We start from the raw sequence: 17,782 nt of genomic DNA, 5'->3' as shown, positions 1-17,782 counted from the left end.
GTTTGGATTAATAGCCTTATCTATTCTTGTGTGAGAGATGGCATAATAATATAGATTGCCAATGACAAAAGTAATGAATAGAGTTCTTTGAAGGACATTTGGAGGTCACTACTGAAGTAGGCAGGTAAATTTAGAGGTATTGTTAAGGGAAAAAAATCATGAGAGCCAATGAAAGAAACTAAAGCTTATTACATTAGTAAGTGAATTCATCAGTTTTACTCCCTGAAGTGCTGGGGAAGTACAAGATGACCTTGAATTCCTGAATAAGTGTCCAAGAGGCCAACTAAGGAAATGACAGAGTCAATGAGCAATATTTTCCAGAACATGTAAGGGTACATTTTATGAAACACAGAAGAAATTGACAAAAAACAACAAAACATTTTTAAGCGTAAATTTAAGTTAAAAAAGCAGTATTTAAAAAGTGGTATTGAACGAGTTGTTCTTTTCATTAAAAAAAGGAAGCAGGAAATACTGAATATCATGTGATTTTAAAATAGATATTTAGTACATGGGCTACTCTTTTAATAAACTCTCACAAAATATAATTCAGTGAGACCATTATCAACATGTACAACTTCTTTACAAATACCCAGTGGCCCTGAAAATACGTGCAGAAGAAAATGCGCCAAGAGGATAATCTATATTGAAAAAACATCAATTCGTATAACTTAATACATAAATTATTATGTAATTTATTCATTCTAGTATGTAATAATTTCTAGTACGTAATCATTATTCCTCTTTGCCAGCTCTCTAAGATTTTATTTCAGAGTGGCAGTGCATTACTTTTATCTAAAATATTGATTTATCATATAATTCTGAAATGCAGAAAATATTAAAATTTATAAAATATTCTCTATAAAATTAAAAGTGAATGTCCAGTATAGCTGAAACTATGAAGACAAAAATAAAAAGATTATTAATCACTGAGACTTGATATGCTTTGGATTGTGGGTCATTCCATAGAGGCTCATCTTGTAGACCACATTATCTCATTGTTCAGTATCTAGTTCATTGTTCGAAACAAGTAATTACTATTTGTTCAATACTAATGATTACTATTTGTTAAACACTTAACATTGCATGCCACGTCATTCCTTCTTTGTATCTGTCTTTGAATTGATTTTTTGCTGCTAATATGTCCAAAATATTTTCTCAGGAATTTGAACCCACTTATGATCTTGCATATGCAAATAAGTTTCATAGATAATTGTGCCCAAGACATTTTTTTTTAATTTGAAAAAGGCAAAACCCACAGAAAATTGAGGCTAGGGACCACATATAACCTTCAGCTACATTTTTCTTGGTACAGAACAAGAGCCTAAAGAAAATTGATTTGTCCAAGATATAATTTTACACTCATTCTCCAAATTCCTGATCTTGAGCAACTACTACACTGCTTTATAAAATAGCTCCTTGAATTAACATTCATTATCACTAATATTGAAAATTGTAAGTTGAACCTCCAAAATAAAGTCTCCAATTGTCAAGTGATAGTAATATACATTAACTTAAAGTTAAATATTAGAATCATTTAAAATAGTATATTTGTATTGAATACTCCCAGAATCTATTAAAATATATATCATTATATCATCATATATTATATAATGCCTATAATTATTTTATTATGTGCTGGAATAAATGCTAGCTCTGAAGTAAATATTGATTCAATATAACATTAAGTAACTGAATGATGGGAGAGTTAAAGTTAATTTTAATGGTAAATTTTTATTTGTTTTCCATATAGTCATTGTTTATATTCCTATTTGGTAAAATAGAGAAAACTAAAATAAGAGAGTAAATCTTATTGATTACATACATTGTACAAAATGCTCCAATGTGTTTTGAGATGGAGAGGGACCATAGGTCCCTCTGTCCTCACTTACAATCAAGTTAGGAAGGCCATGTGTAACACAGAACACTCTACTACAAGAATCTGTTAGAAACTAATACTTCTGTCAACTAAAAATCCACATTGTCCTTTTTTTTTTCTCTGTCTGGTTTCCTTATCTCATAAATGATACTTTTATTGACTCAAATCTTTAAATCGAAAACCTACCTTCTACTACCTTCTCGACCACTGCGTATATCTAATCAATCCCCAAGTTCTATGCATTATTTCTTCTAGGAATCAAATCTGTCACTTTCTGTGCACACCCACTTAACTCGACTGGGTCATTCCATACCCTCAACAACACCACCACCCTGAACCACTGCCGTATTCTGGATTACTATGACAGCTGCGTAAGTGGTCTCCCTAACACCCATCTGGCTCTCCCTGACCTGCTGTTACTGGTTATCTCACTAAGAAGTTAAATCTGAACATACAACTCTTTAATTATCACTTAGGATTTTGTGCCTTTTGCCTTCTTGATAACCTCTAGAATCCTTAAGATGAGTTGTAAAATTAGCTTCCACCGCCTAGCTCTTTACCCGCGTCCATCCCCTTTGCTCATGCCACTACCGTTATCAACCGAACATCAACTACGCTCAAAATTTTATTCCTCAAATTCATCTCACTTTTTCCCTGTCCTCAGAATCTTTGCTTGTGTAGTTTATTCTACTTGAACCACGATTTCTACTTGGACCCCTTCACTTGCACAACCTTAACCTATCCTGTAACTGCAGACTAGATTGTCAGTCCCTCCACAAAGCTTTCTGTGATCCTGCGAGGCTGGCTGATCCCAATGATGCCATTGTTTCGTCTATTAAAGCACACTCGTATGACATAGTTTTTTGTATATTCTGTCTCGTTGCCGGCATCTCTCTCCAGACACCAATCAGACTTAGTTTTAGGAGGAAATAATTGTTTCTATTTTAATGAAAACTGAGTACATTTAGCGAAGTGCCTGAAATAAAGTTGCATAATAAGTATTGGCTGAGTAAATGAATGAATGGTAATTAAGCAAGCACTAAATGAAAGTGTCATTAATATCATATGTATAGCAAGATTAAGAAAATTCCTTCTATGTGAAAACAAAAAGGAAATTTTGTAACTGAACTATGACTCGATATGACAGTAGCTTTCATAGTTGAGAAAGGACAGAAATGGAATTCTAAGATAATGGTTTTGGTGTTCAAATCATAAACATAAATGATATTTTAAGTAGCATCAAAACTAAGAATACTTAATATTCAAGAATTGTTAAGAACAAGAATATAAAAGCATGACTAATTATTAACTTGAGAAGCAATTGTAAAGAATTATCATGACCATAATTGTAAAAAACTCAGAATCTTTTCATTTATGTTTCTTAGTCATAGTTTCTAGAGATAGACCAAATGAATGTGAGTCCACAGGTAAAGTGAAACACAAATTCTCTACCCACTCGTGAGCACAGTGTAGGTTACACTGTGTTGTCACTTCTGAGTTTAAAGAAGAATAATACACAAACAGTATCAGAATAGCTTGCCTCCCCTCCTCTGGAAGGTTGTATACTACAGATAATTTTAACTAAGTTCCGTCCAAATCTGTAAAGGGCATGAGAGGTGGAGGTAGTGGGGAGGAGGGCGGTGAAGATGAAAATGGCATGCTATTATTCTTTTCTTGGCAACAAAATTGACCTTTCTTGAGTGATGTTGATACGACGACCATTTCGCCAAGATTTCTTTATTTCACCTTCCAGATGCATAATGAGGTGTCTATGATTATTGCCATTTGCTTGTTGGGATGAGCGAGGTTTAAGGTGAATAAACATGAAACAGAGGAAGAATTCAATGCTAGTAATTTTGAAGCCAAGTTGAAAACCATACACTCCCCATTACAGCTCATTACAGACTAATTAGAACTGATCGCAGATTTAAAGTTCCTTATTAGGGTTTTTGTCATCAATTAATGAAATATTTTTGAACAAAATACAATTTTAAAATTGAAACTATAAATAATAGAAATAGAAAAAAGTTAAAATGGGAGATTATTACCTCAGTCAATTATAAGCAAGTGATCTGAGTACCTACATATTATGGCTTTTCATAATATACGTTTTCATAATACAGGTTTTTAAAGCTTATCTGCTTCATATAATTTAATATTGTCAAGTACTAACTTAAGGAACAATAGCATGAAAATTCAGGACTATAGGTAAAAAATGTGTACTTTATGGTATTATTTAGCAAGAAATGTAAAAAAAAAAGTTTTAAAGGCACTGCTTTCTAGAACAGCAGTTAAACTCAAGTATTAAATTTGATAAACATATTCAAACATATATAATGTAATGCATCTCTTCCTATATGCATATATGTATGGATTTTCATTTTTGAATGCTCATGACCTATATATAGCATATAGTCAATTCATAAAAAATGTAATGATGTATTGATTTATGGCTTTAGTTAAATACTAGTTATGATCTAATTTTAGACTTCAAATGACTTCAAATTTTTCTTCCTTAATCTACACATTGTTTATATAAAAGTAATGGATTTGTAAGGAGTCTAATGCAGTAGAATTTGGTATTTTTATATAAAGATGCCAAGAAATTCATCAAATTATAAAATCTTATGAACATTACATAATTTGTTCTATTTTCCACACAAATAGGTTGGATTTTGCCACTCTGTTTTCTGTACTCCACCAGAGGTACAGAGAAATGATTGTTTTATCTTTGTGCATCCATTGAAATAATATGTGCAAACGAGAAGAAAGTCACCCTGACTCTTAGATATATTTACCACTGGATTCCTCAAAGAATTATACCAAAAAATTAAGGGTTTCTTTTTTTATCTTCTGCATTCATAATTCTATTTCCCTCAGAAAAGTAAAACAACTTTATAAAAAGCTAAAAAGGAGTAATAATCCCTAAAAACAAACAAACAAACACAAAATACCATTTAACTGCAGGCATCACCAAAACCTGAGGTTATCCAAATTAGAGACTACAGATAAAATGAACTCCTGTTTGAATTAGTAATTCCTCTTGAATTTTAAAGACAAGTGTCCTGGTGAATTAATAACTACTTTAAATACTTCTAATTATGGTAGCGTGAAAATCATTAAAATTACTCTAGACCAGATGGTTTTCCATTTGCAAATATCACGAAGGTTCACGATATGCTACCATCGCCTTTATCATCTTTGTTCACACAACCAGATTCTGAAGGCCTTGCTGTCGGGGACTATGGCTCAGAACTCCCCGTGGCCTCCAACACTTAACACACTGTCACACACGCAGTATAGATATGAAACAGGCACTGAATGAAACTCTTGGTTTCTTTTAATTTTATGGGTTGTTTTATTTTATCTGCTTACGTTAGCAAGAGACTGTCACTGTATAGATCTGTTAGTACTACGTTACTATTATATTTGTACTTTTTCACTTTTTTCTTAAAGAACATTTTTAAATCCTTGTTTTAAATCACATTGTATAGGTTCAGACAGACCTTAACGATGAATGTTTCTAGTCATTTAACTGCTAACCCTCTATTCCAGAGGGTCCTTCTTATTATTCCGTTTAGCTGATCAGGCAGTACAGTGCCTCTGAATTACAGCTTTAAGTGTTTTCCATCCTAATGAGGGTTTGGATTCCTCTGAGTATGTACTGAAGAGAGAACTAGTCTCCTGCTTGATTCTGTCAATACAATCTTGTCCTACTGATAAAGAGAAAGTTAAATGCTACTAGCTTATAGAACTGATTAGAAAAAAATGAGGAGAAGGGAGCTCTCTTCCTTAATTCTGTCCAGCACAGAGGGAAATGTATTCTTAAAATCTCAAAATGTCAAGAGTCACTTGGGTTATCTTTATATTAAAAAAAAAAAAAAACCCTCAGTGTTTCCACATATGTGATCATATAACAAAATACTTCTTAGTAAGATTCAAATCATATTTAAGTTTAGTTTATAAAGAATGTGGCCAAAGATTAAAGTTCAGATGCAGGATGTTTAAAATAGTTTATTTAGATTGAAAATCTAATTTTTAAGTAAAATATGAAAAAATGCTTTAGAACATTTAGTGAAATTATTGTCTCAGATTACAACAACAGTGAAACCAAAGACAGCTTGAAATTAAGATTATAATAATGTACATGTAAGAAAGTACATACAGGAATGGAGTGAAAATAATGGTATGGATGTCTGGATTTAATTTAGTTACTACAATGGGCAGCATTATTTTGGTTTTTTTTTTCTTTATTATAGTCCAATATTAAAAAGCATTCTAGTTTTAAAGTGAATAAATTTCTTGTCAGTAAAAGAATTTGTCACTTAAGTGAAAATATAAAGGGGATTTGAGAAATCATTCATTTGAAATAAAAACATACTATATGCAAATCTATATAAGTACAAAGATAAAAAATCTTTTGTCCCTGATTTTATGAATATGGTCTCTGTTACAGTTTGCAAAGCTTTAAAAATGCTTTTAAAAAATTAATAAGGATGTCGAGTAAAGAGTGAAAGCATGATACTACCTTATTCGGCAAAAGTGTTTCCAGCCTACCGCTGGAAATAAAGACTTACAAATATATTCGCAGAACAAGACAATACTGAGATGGAGTTGAGAAATCTTAGAGTTGGGTAACCAACTGGATAATAAATCTATCCATCTTTAATAGGACCAAAATTTACCTTAGTGTTAACCAGGACTAGAAGATTGCATAAACTATTTTATTAGAAATTATTTGTAGAAACATAAGTAGGAGTATCTTCTGACATCACACACAAAAGCAATATTACACTTAAGAAATTTTCAAAGCAAGTTCACTAAAATTATTTAAGTTTTTTTAAAAAAGATCTTGATTGTTTAAGCCATCGAAAAAAACTTTCAAAATTTCAAAATAAGAAACTTAAGTTTCATTCTATCCATTTGCAAGAAATTAAAATGTTCAAAACTTTTAAAACTAGGAATGTATAGTTATAAATATGGTCAGTGGATTCCTAAATTTATCTTTTAATCTCGATTATAGATATCATTTAATTCACGGCATAATAATTCTTGTAATTAAATATTTCCTATAATAATTTTAAAATTTCCGTAATTCCAGTATAAGCAACATTAGGTAGGGATTTATGTCTGTTTTGTTCACTAATGCACACATGGACACACACAAAACTTGGTACAGATTAGAGTCTCAATTAATATATGATGAAATAAAAAAAATAAATTTGTAAATTCTTGTGATGTTAATCAGATTTCCTTTGTTAATTCTAATTATTAAAAATCAAAAGTTATACCCATTGGAAATGTTTTCATTAAAACAATTTCCAAAAAAAAAAAAAAAAAAAGATAAGTCAACTCAATCATCACTCTGAGAATTGCTATGGCTTTATTTGCACAACTGCCTCCATTCCTAAATCACTCTGTAACACTTATCCTTTAATACCCTGGGTAGAAAATGCATTCCTATTGACCTATCTCTATGCTGAGAAATTTGGCAACCCTCATCTCCTCTCAAAAAGAATTATACTTACGGTATCAAAACTGAACATGTATGGAAATAAAATGAATGGTCAAACATTAAATTCACCTTAGTGGATTAAAAGAAAGCATAATTCAAATAGCAAACAAACTAAAAGCCTATATGTTTCTTTTGCACAACTGTTATATCTTTTAATTGTTATATTCCTCAGGTTGACTATAGTGTACACCATTAATCAGATACCCAATAAATATACATTTTTAAAAGAAGCGAAAATAACAACAAAAAGAAGTTACCCACAATAAGCTAACCAATTCAACACCAAGTGGATAAGTCTATTTGCTGTTCTCCAATGCTTTCCAAACCACCACCTAATAAATATGTCAGAACTTTAGATGTTTCTAATTAGAGAATGATCCTTAGCAATGAACCTTTGCACACCTTGTCCAGTTGCCAGACATGCTGAGATGGACCATATTTTCACATGGTGATGAGCCTTACACTGCCTGCTGTTGGTAATATATTTTACCCTGTCTAAGCTTTTATCTACCAATAAGCATCTTATTTACCAACAGACAATTTTTACAACATTTGCTATTTTTAAGGATCACTCTTACCAATATATTACATTAACTTCTATGATACCTCAAACTTTCTTCAAACTCAGAAAGTTAAAGAGCTTAAGGTACTAAATTTCAAAAGCAAATTAAATCTACATGAAAAAAAAGGAATAATCTATATTCTTAAAGATAGTTTTTATATAAAAACAGTCAGATTTTGAAATACAAGAATGAATAAAGGGGATATAACTACATTTGATAAATTGAGACTATTAAATATGAGTTATATCCAGCATATCACATACACACGAGTGGAAATTTAAAAAATTCTGTTGTCTAAATTGTCAGAAACTACTTTCTGAATAATAATTATTGGAATCAGTATTACAGGATTTATCAGAGAACAAAATTTGGTAATATAAATGTGTAATGAACAATTAATTGTCTGGTTTTAAATCCTGAGCAAATAGTCATCTTCAGCTTATCTTTAACTAAAAGATAGTAAAGCGTGTCAAATTTTTAGCACTTTTGTGATGAAAGAATCATGTGAAGCTAGATTAAACTTGTTTACCTTATTAATATTACTGATGAGAAGGAAATATTTTTAATAGTTAATCACAGTAGTGATTTCTTCCTCTAAATCAGAGTTGATCTCTTAAACAGCAGCCATCAAAGATAGGTTGAAAAAGTAGTGATGCCATAAGGGGTCTTTCACAGTCGTTCTGGCCTATCTCTTCATGACTGTAATTTGTTGTTTTGTCTTTAAATCGGTTAAACAAGAGATGCGCTAAAAGGTCTGCATTTCATGGATGGACAGAAGATACAAACAGAAACATAAGCTACTGAAGTTCACTCCAAGAAGAAACTTGGATCTTGAGGTTATCTCCAGTCCGTTTTGTCACTATTCAAACATAATTAGTGTTACATTTTTAGGCAAAATATAAAGATAATTATGTATTTAAAATGTGAATGACTTGTCCTGGATCTAAAAGTTCTCAACTATGGAGAAATGTATTGTAAAACTGTGTGTGTGCTGAAGAGAAGGGGGGTTATAATGTATGAACTATATCCCCACTCAAAAGCAAGAAAGACGCTTAAAACACATACTTTAATAAAAAAAAAAAAGTTTTAAGATTTTTAAAAATATATAGCATGCCCCTTAAGAAATTGCTGAGGATTCTCCTTTTCTTAACTATTGAGATTGTTTCAACTCACAGAGAAGAATGAATTCATCTCTCTTAGTTCCCATTTAAAAAACAAAAGTGCTTTTTTTGAGATCGTTAAGAATGACAGGTTGAAACTTGCAATAAGTACAAAAGAGTACATTTTACTAATCTGGAAAACACAGATTATTCTATTATTTATTCTATTCTTGAAACTTTAGTCTTTTTCCACGTTATTCCACAGTATAATGTTGAAAACATATCTTACCTCACTTTATAAAATCTATTGTCTTTGTATATTAGTGACAGGTCTGAATGAATAATTAGAAATTTGATTACTACAAATTCAAGCAGACCCATTCAATTTAAATGTTCTGAGTAAGATAAACTTGGACTATATATTAATGTTTAGTATTATATAAGAAAATGCTGAGAAAAGCATAGGTTAGTTATATTAAAGAAACTTTTTTTTATAATTTTACTATATGATTTATTCAACTTTTAATGATTTTCTTCTGAAAAATTAGATTGCATTTATTATTATTAAAGATGTGATCGCTTATACAAAAGACTGTTCCACCATCTCTAGATATACATGTTCAGGGCTGATGTTTCAAACCTTCAGAAATGTTACCACACTAAAGACATGAAAGCCACCTAAATATATTGTCTATCACAAGGATTTCCTGATCGGATTAACTTTTGTTCTATACTTACTTTAGCTACAACAGAAGGAGCTTCTGCACATAGTATTAAATTGTGTATCTAAAAGTATTTACAAAAGCTTGTATCTTAAATATGCATGCATATTAAACATATTACAAGTTATAAAGAACACACCATATGCAACCTGCAAATACATATGTAATTTTGTAACATGATACTAGAATGAATCCATGCTTCAATTTTTAAATTTATTCTTTGATTTGACTTAATCACTTTTTTCCAACCTGGCTTATATTTGTATTCATCACTTGACATACTTTAAAGAGGATATCTGTTGGTTGTAAGAGTGTTTAATGAATCTATAAAGTAGCAGTGTGTTTATACACTGGCTAATAATTGACACTGAAAATCTAAAATGCTTACTCAAATTTGGTCTTCTCAAGGCTACATTGTTTTTTAATAGTGCAGTAGTCTAGCGATATCTTTTAAAATTAACAAAATGCAAGACTCCAGAAAAGTTAATAAAAAATAGCTTAGTCCTGATGAGGTTGGCTGATATTCACAGAAATCAGGAAGAATAAGTCTATCTATAAGTATTCATTTACAATAAATCTATAATGGAATTTAAATGAAACACCATTATGAGATACTATTTCTTATACAGCAGAGAGCTACAATACGTTTGAAGGTAATGTTAACACATTTATTAATTTAATCAATAAATGTGTATTTTATAGATTTAATTTTCTGGAACTATAACATGGTAGCTTCTTTTTAACTATTAAAGGAAATATGTTATGCTTTGGGTACTCTTAAAGGCATCCACATCTCAGTAAACTAGAATTTAAGCATTAGAAGAAAGACTCTGAAAAAAAATAATTATAAGTAAAAAATAAGTTATTTTGAGGATATTATTTTTTAATTCCAAACTTACTAAAAATATTTTGAAAATTTATAATTGTGTTTATGAAATACCAGTGAATATAGAAGAATGAAAATGTATGAAATTTCTTAATTTACTAGACTACTTGTCATTTTTCCACATCTGAATTTATACTTTCTTGGTTAAAACTAAACACTGTAAAAATCAACACGACCATTTATTTCATGATAAAATACCTAGTAGTCCACTCAGGTCATTAAAAATATGTTAGTCATAACTTTTTACCTTAGGGGAAGAGAAATTGGTTAGAAAATCATAATTGGATTTATTTGTTTTTAGAGCATCAGCAAGTTAGTTATTCATAATTTATTGCTTTGAATACAAAATTGAGACATATCTCGGAACTGTTTGAATGACTACTTTACTGCAAACATTAGGTATAGAATTGTAGACTTATATAGCTCCTGAAATATCTTTTGAGTCTTTGAAATTGGGTAGGTCCTCAAATGAGTAACTTGATATAAATATTCTTAATAACGCATCAAATATGCCTTGAAGTGATAGCAATAAAAGCTTTAAAATGTTATTGATATTTGAGAACCAGTGTAAAATGGTAAGAGTGGCTATTTGTTATCACTAAGAAGAATAAAAGCTAATCTCGATCTCCCAGGTGTAAATTCAGTAGAAAGGCCATTAGCATTCATGATTGAATTTCATCTTCAGAGTACCTTTTCTAGATTCCAGAAGAGAATAAACATTATTGAACTATCACCTTCATTCAAGTATCAAGATCATCAGTTAACAATCAATAACATTTGAACACAAATAATGTTTTTTGGCTTTGTTCTCCTTTAGAACTTATAAATTATAAACTTTAAAAGCATAGAGCAATGGGTGGAGAGACTGGTTAGAGTTACATTTCTAAATGTCTAAATGAAATTATTCAAGTAGTTGCTAAATTAAATACCAAAAATGCTGGATATCACCTAATTAACGCTAACGAGCTGAATATAGTTTATAAAGGATGTTTGAAATTAATAGGCTGTCTTTGAGTTTCTTCGGTTTAAAAGTGGTTATGTGAGAATATTTTTATCTTTTCAATTAAAATGGCAGAGGTCATCAGATCAATATAAATCTGCTAAAAAAAAAAAAAATCAAACTCCCTTCTTACTAAATGGCACTGAGAAGCTGAGCAAGAACAACTGTTTTAGTAAAAGTGGATATTCTCCCAGATGGCATTAAAGCCAAGATGAAAATATTGTAAGAACTAATGTGCCGTAAGGAGATATTCCTTAATGTTTTTTTTTTTTTTTTTTTTTTAGTTACACAATATCGAAACAAAAGAAATATCATTTAAACTCATTAGATACCATGACACCATAGACCAAGAATATCTGATACTAATATTTAACGAGAAAGTTAAGTTTACTTCTTGCATATAGAACTTTATCCAAAAAGATGAAAATAATCAAATGTAAATGGTACCTTTTTCATAATACATTTTGTTTTCATAATGTTTGTCCTTTTAAAGCATCCTCACCTCATGTCATATTATCTACAAGAACACTATAAAGTAGATATTGTTTTCCCTACATGGAAGACGAGGAAAATAAATGAAAAGTGGTCAAGGTATCTCACTAGGACCACATGAAGCAGTAGAACTAGAACTGAAACTGAAGAAGGGATCCCAGATCCATCTCACGCTACTTCTCAAACAACCCACTAATAGAATGTAAAGAGAAAAATATCAATACACTTGGAAGAATATACCATTAATCATAACTCATAATCACATCCCAATATCCTTATGATATTTTTAAATAGATAAATTTGTGATAAACTTGCACAGATTGGTAGTACATTTCTGTTTGCATATGAACTTTTAATACTAATATCCGATTTTCTAAATGACTAGATTTTTTGATGTTCATTATGGTCAGTAACTGATCATTTGAGAGATAAAAAAATGTAAAGTAACAGCAAATATAGGTAACTGAAACATAGGTTGATAACAAAGCATCAAAGTTTTGAAATCCTACCGGTTGAGTTCTTTGCTTTTGTAGAGAGAAACACACAAAGGCACTATTCTGAAAAGAAATTCCATTTTTATTTTAAGAACAGACAAATCTAAGGGTAAGGCAAATTTTGTATGTGCATACGTGTATACAATACACACACAGGCACAGGTGTGCCTGTGCACATGTACACACACAGTCTTTTAGACTCTCAATGGTTTCTTCCAACTCAGGTTTGATTTATCTTACTGTAACATACCAATCCTTTTTCATGAAGAAAATTAAAATGTACTGTTTAATAAAAATTTGCATTGCCATTATAATGTTGACTTTACTAAGAGAAAATATTTCATAAGAAATTAGAATCACGTATTTTCTTATTAAATGACCAATTAAAGCACTCATGTATGCCATCGTGTCTCTTTCACTTGGAAAACAATGTAGGTTTAAAATAAATATCTTCTCTGCCCACCTAAAATGGACACACACACACGCACACACACAAAATGAGCCTGTTCACTACAAAACTTCAGAGGGGAAAACGCACAAGAATTGAGGAATTGAAATTCATTGATGAATTACTTCCTGCAGTGGAGTAAAAACTATCTCTTGGATCAATCTGAGAAAAACACTAAAACTTTGGAATTTTATCACCCAAACTTGCAATTATCTTTCATACTTCCAACACGTTATCAGTGGACTTTACAAGGAAAAAAAATATTGATCAGGGATCCACAATCAACAAATGTAAGTACTAAAAATACTCCCAGAGAATATCTTAAAAATACGATTTGTTAGAGAAAATATTAGAAATAAAAGGAATAGTTTTAGAGTTCTATTGCATTGCTGTATTTGGCTTCACTGTGTGGGGACTTCAGACTCCTTCAACATGTAAGCACAGCATAACAATAATAATACTAACAAGATTCATTAAACCAGTCAAAATCTATTTTATCATTTCAATTTTGTTGTTAAAGCTGATAGTGGAAGAAACCTTCGGCTACTAAAATTATACATCTATAAAACTTGAAATTTAAGAAGCACATTTCATGGGAGAGCTCCCATTATTTTTCACGTGTTCAGATTTCATTCTTCGGTTTCCAACTTCTGTGCTAAGCCCAGAGATTTCTGCACAGGGATCATCTATACCATAGCCTAGAGCAAACTCTTCTCAGTCTATTTGATAGCCCAACCAACTACCACTCCAAGGGGTTATTTTCAATTGAAAAAAAATAACATAAAATGCCCATTTCTATGAAGTAGTCACAATTAAATTGCTAGTTCAAGATGCTCTTAGTAGTGATCCAAGTGTCCTTTATATATTAAGGTCTATGACCTTAACAGCAAACATTTTTAAGGCATTTTTTTGCAAATGCTGTCCCACATGCCTCACCGGGGTTATGTACCCTTCCCTCCAACTCTATCTTCTCATTTCCTCCTCTCCCCTTGGCCCAATTTATGATTTTCTGTAACACTGTTAAACCTTTAAATGAACAGTTAAATGAATGTATTTTAAACATGTACATGGAGTTAAAATGGTTCACGAATGTGAATATTAAGAAGTTATGCATCATAGCAGAACCATCTAAAAATGCATATATTCCACTGCTTGAAACAGAGAAAAAAAAATGCCACGGGATGGGTCAAACGCAGGTCACATGATTGTCAATAAAATACAGGCATTCAGTCCTTACCTGCTTAACTGCGTGATGGCAAACAAATCTAAATAGCACGTCAAAGAAAAAGACCCCCAAATCTGAATCATCTGCCTTCAAAGCTACGGTGACAGTTTTATGCCCTCGTGTTTTCTTCTCTGCTCACATACATCCGACTGCCTAGGGTATGTGTAAGCAATAGTAAGGTTCTTTAGCAACCCCGGTCACTTCTCGCTCTTGACAAGCCTTTGGCTGGAGGCTCAGGCAGCTGGAAAGAGGCGTCTCATTGCCGGAGGTGGAGCCTCCCTGTGTCTCCAGCAGGTTCCCTTCAGGAGGAGGTCTCTGCTGATCATGTTCTCGACCGGGTGAAAGTAAAACGCTCTCTGGCCAAACTCTTGGGGACTAGAACAACCATCAGAGCCTTAAAGGGTGCCACTGCTGGGCTGCAGAGCCAGCAGTAAGGGCCACCGAGAGGCACCACCCCATCTCGGCGGACACCAGAGGAGACGGCTCCCAGCCTCCCGCGTCCCACTCCACCTCCAGAAGAGGGGAGACGGAAAAACCAAAGCCCAACTGGAAAGTGGATGTCATATAAGCTCGAGGGCTCCCATCCCTCACTCTTCACTTTGAACTTCAGCCTTCGATTCCAAGCCCCAGCTCCAAGTTGAAGTCTAACTCGCCCCCCCCCCACACACACACACACACTCCACCGCCCTCCACGATCCTGCGAGTTGGAGAAAGGAGGGAGGGAGGGCTGGTCAGCAACACTTGAGCCCAGAGCCCGAGAAGTCAGTCAGCCGTCCTCAGCCCAGGCAAGCAGTCGGAGGACGACGGCGGCCAGGGTCTCATGAACCAGGCATGCTGGGGGGCCCTCGCCCATTAGTCTTAGTTATAGCTCATCAAAAATAAAAATAATACATACATACACACACACACACACACACACACACACACACACACACACACACATACATACGAACGGCCGTAGAAGGGCCTTGATAGGAGCTTCTCCAGCTCCCGAGTGCGTCCTCTGGCGCGGAGAAGAGGCTTGGCTCAAGTTCAGCCAGAGGAAGGCTGGAAATGGAGCGTGAAGCGAGCCCCGAGCCCCGCGCGCCCCGCGCCCCAGGGCTGCGAAGGCGCTGAGTGCGGAGCCTGCGCGGGCGGGTCGCCGTGCGGGCGCCGTCCCTCCCCGCGCCGGGCGCCCCCGCACCCTGCACCCAGCCCGGGCCGGCCGGTCACCCGGGCACCTGGTGCCCCGCGCGGCCCGCGCCCAGGTGGCCCCGGCGAGCCGGGAGCTGCGGCGGCTCCCCAGGCGGTCGCCTGTTGCTGCCCTCCCGCCGGCTGCAGCGTCCTCGCCGCGGGAGCCTCGCCGCCTCCCCTCCCCGGGCTCCGGAGCCGGGTTATAAGACAGCAGAACGCGCTTACCTAAACCCCGCACGCCCCGAGCCTCACTGGAGAAGACTGGCTGACGAGGAAAAGGTCGGACTGCACCGAAAGTTTTTTTTTTTCTTTTCCCTCCCCCTCCCTCCACCCCTGCGCAACGGCAGCAGTCCGCCAAAGAGGACGTTCGAGTGGGCGAATTACGCTAAGCCCTGGTTTCTTCAGCTGAAGTCGCGGGCGCTGATGGCACTCGTCGGGCTGGACGACCACACGGGGAGGGAGACCAGATAGAAACTGGTGACGGGTGAGGGGCGCCAAGCAGTGCGGACCACAGTCTCAGCCCTGTTCTCTTGGTGGGAGCCAGGGGGGTGGGGGGGGCTGCCCATGGATGCTGAGACTGGGGGATGGGTGGCGCTGCAGCTGGAGCACTTTTATGTCTGGAAGCTAAGAGGGCTTTTGAATTTAAAAAGCGTTGCTGGGGTTGTCGAGACAGCTATCGATGTTGAAGAGAATAGTTCTGAGATTAAAAAAAAAAAAAGGAAGAAGAAAAAGCTTGAACAATAGATTCTCTCCTCCATCCGTCCCAATAACGAGAAATGTTGTAGAAACCAGAAACTTATTCTTATGGGGGGAGGGGGTCACAGAGAAACCCCGGAAACCTTAGTATGCATGCGAGATGAGTGACACATACTGTCTTGGCATTAAATAAATACTATGCCTTTAGCGGTATGTGAAGTAAAGGCTAAGCTTGAAGCGTCTCTCAACACACCTATACTTAAAGGGGAAGTGATAATCTTGTCACTCAAGCTCACACCAAATAAATGTTCATAAAAGCAAAATTCACTGAAATGTTAAAAATTGAATCTAGGGGTTGAACAAGTATGGGATGAAGCAATTCCAGTTTCCATGCAAAAACTGGCCCTGAATTACAGTTTATTAAAACTGAGACAATTGGTGCCTTCTTCTGAGTCCCCTTCCTCTGAAACGAAACTCCAATGAACTGTTCACCAGCTAAACTCACCAAATTGGAAATGTACACACAAATATGATGCCTGAATGGAAATTCAATGCCCCAAAGAATGTGTTCATGTGTGATCTGGGATGTGGTCAGGGGAAAAAAAAAAATGGTGTACTGAAAATTCACACTCCTTACCACGCAGTGGCTTTAAGTGCCTACTGTCCTGCTAAACCCATAAAATTCACTTTTCCCAAGTCCTCTCTCAGTCACGAGATTGCTTACAATGAACAAACATTGACCTGAACAACCTTCTCATGATCAGAGACTACTAAACTTCCCCAGACCTTGCAATTGTCAGAAGGTCACTTTAAACTTACTCTTAGATAAACTTACAATTTGACCTTTCAAGTGGTACAACAATGTGTGCCAAGAAGCATTAATGGAAGGGGGAGGGGTGGTTAATGTTTCCTATAACATGTAATATAAATGAAGACAGAAATAAAGAATAAAAAACATGACTGGGTAATTCATTACATGGGCTATATCTTAGCAGCATGATTGCAACTAACGTACTAATTAAAAGATGATCACTTTGGTCTTTGAGTTCCAAAAGTCAGAAAAATGTAAAAATGCCATTTTTAAAACAAAGATAGCTTATTAAACACAACAGCAGCAATGTTTCTAATAACATATAAAGAGGTTAACTTACCAGAGGAAATTTCAGGAAGCAAGCTGACAGTGAGAAAAATACATCCAGAATTCAAACAGATACTCCATGATCTCCCAAATCAAGGTAAAGTGATGAGCTGCAGGGTGGCGGAACTTTGAAATAATCAGCAGTTCCTGGTGGCATGTAACCAAGTGAGAACCAGTTACACGGAGAGACAACGACCCCCAAGGAAAGGAAGCAAAATGTGAAAGAGGTGGCTTTTATTTTTTTGGAGGGTGGTGGTGGTGGATGGGGGCTTCTATGGGATAATCCTTAGGCTGACAAAGTGAAAATTTATAGACCGTACATCCCCATACATTGGGGAAAAAGAGAAGTCGTGTAACACCAGAGAACATGTGGAATGCAGATAAATCTGCAAAGAGGACTAAAGAGATGTGCTGAAGGCAAGAAGATGAAGAGAGAACTAGGGAGCAAGGCTGC

At 34.8% G+C, this 17,782-nt stretch overlaps 1 protein-coding gene across 5 annotated transcripts in view; it reads right to left on the bottom strand.

Moving 5' to 3' along the window:
• Positions 1-17,782, bottom strand: part of BRINP3 (BMP/retinoic acid inducible neural specific 3) — a 295,934-nt gene that overhangs the window by 212,784 nt on the left and 65,368 nt on the right. Inside the window, exon 1 of one of the 5 annotated variants that reach the window (XM_016122668.2) lies at positions 17,342-17,764. The exons of 1 other annotated variant lie outside the window; for it this stretch is intronic. The gene's annotated coding sequence lies outside the window, so the exon portion shown is untranslated. Of the gene's footprint in view, positions 1-14,333; positions 15,216-15,266; positions 15,450-15,719; positions 16,017-17,341; positions 17,765-17,782 lie in introns of those variants that run through there. 3 more of the 5 variants (XM_016122667.2, XM_016122671.2, XM_016122670.2) reach the window with 3 other exon arrangements.

Source organism: Rousettus aegyptiacus, unplaced genomic scaffold (genome assembly GCF_014176215.1).
Source record: "Rousettus aegyptiacus isolate mRouAeg1 unplaced genomic scaffold, mRouAeg1.p scaffold_m13_p_18, whole genome shotgun sequence".
NCBI lineage: Eukaryota > Metazoa > Chordata > Mammalia > Chiroptera > Pteropodidae > Rousettus > Rousettus aegyptiacus.
This window is presented reverse-complemented; position numbering and strand designations above follow the sequence as displayed.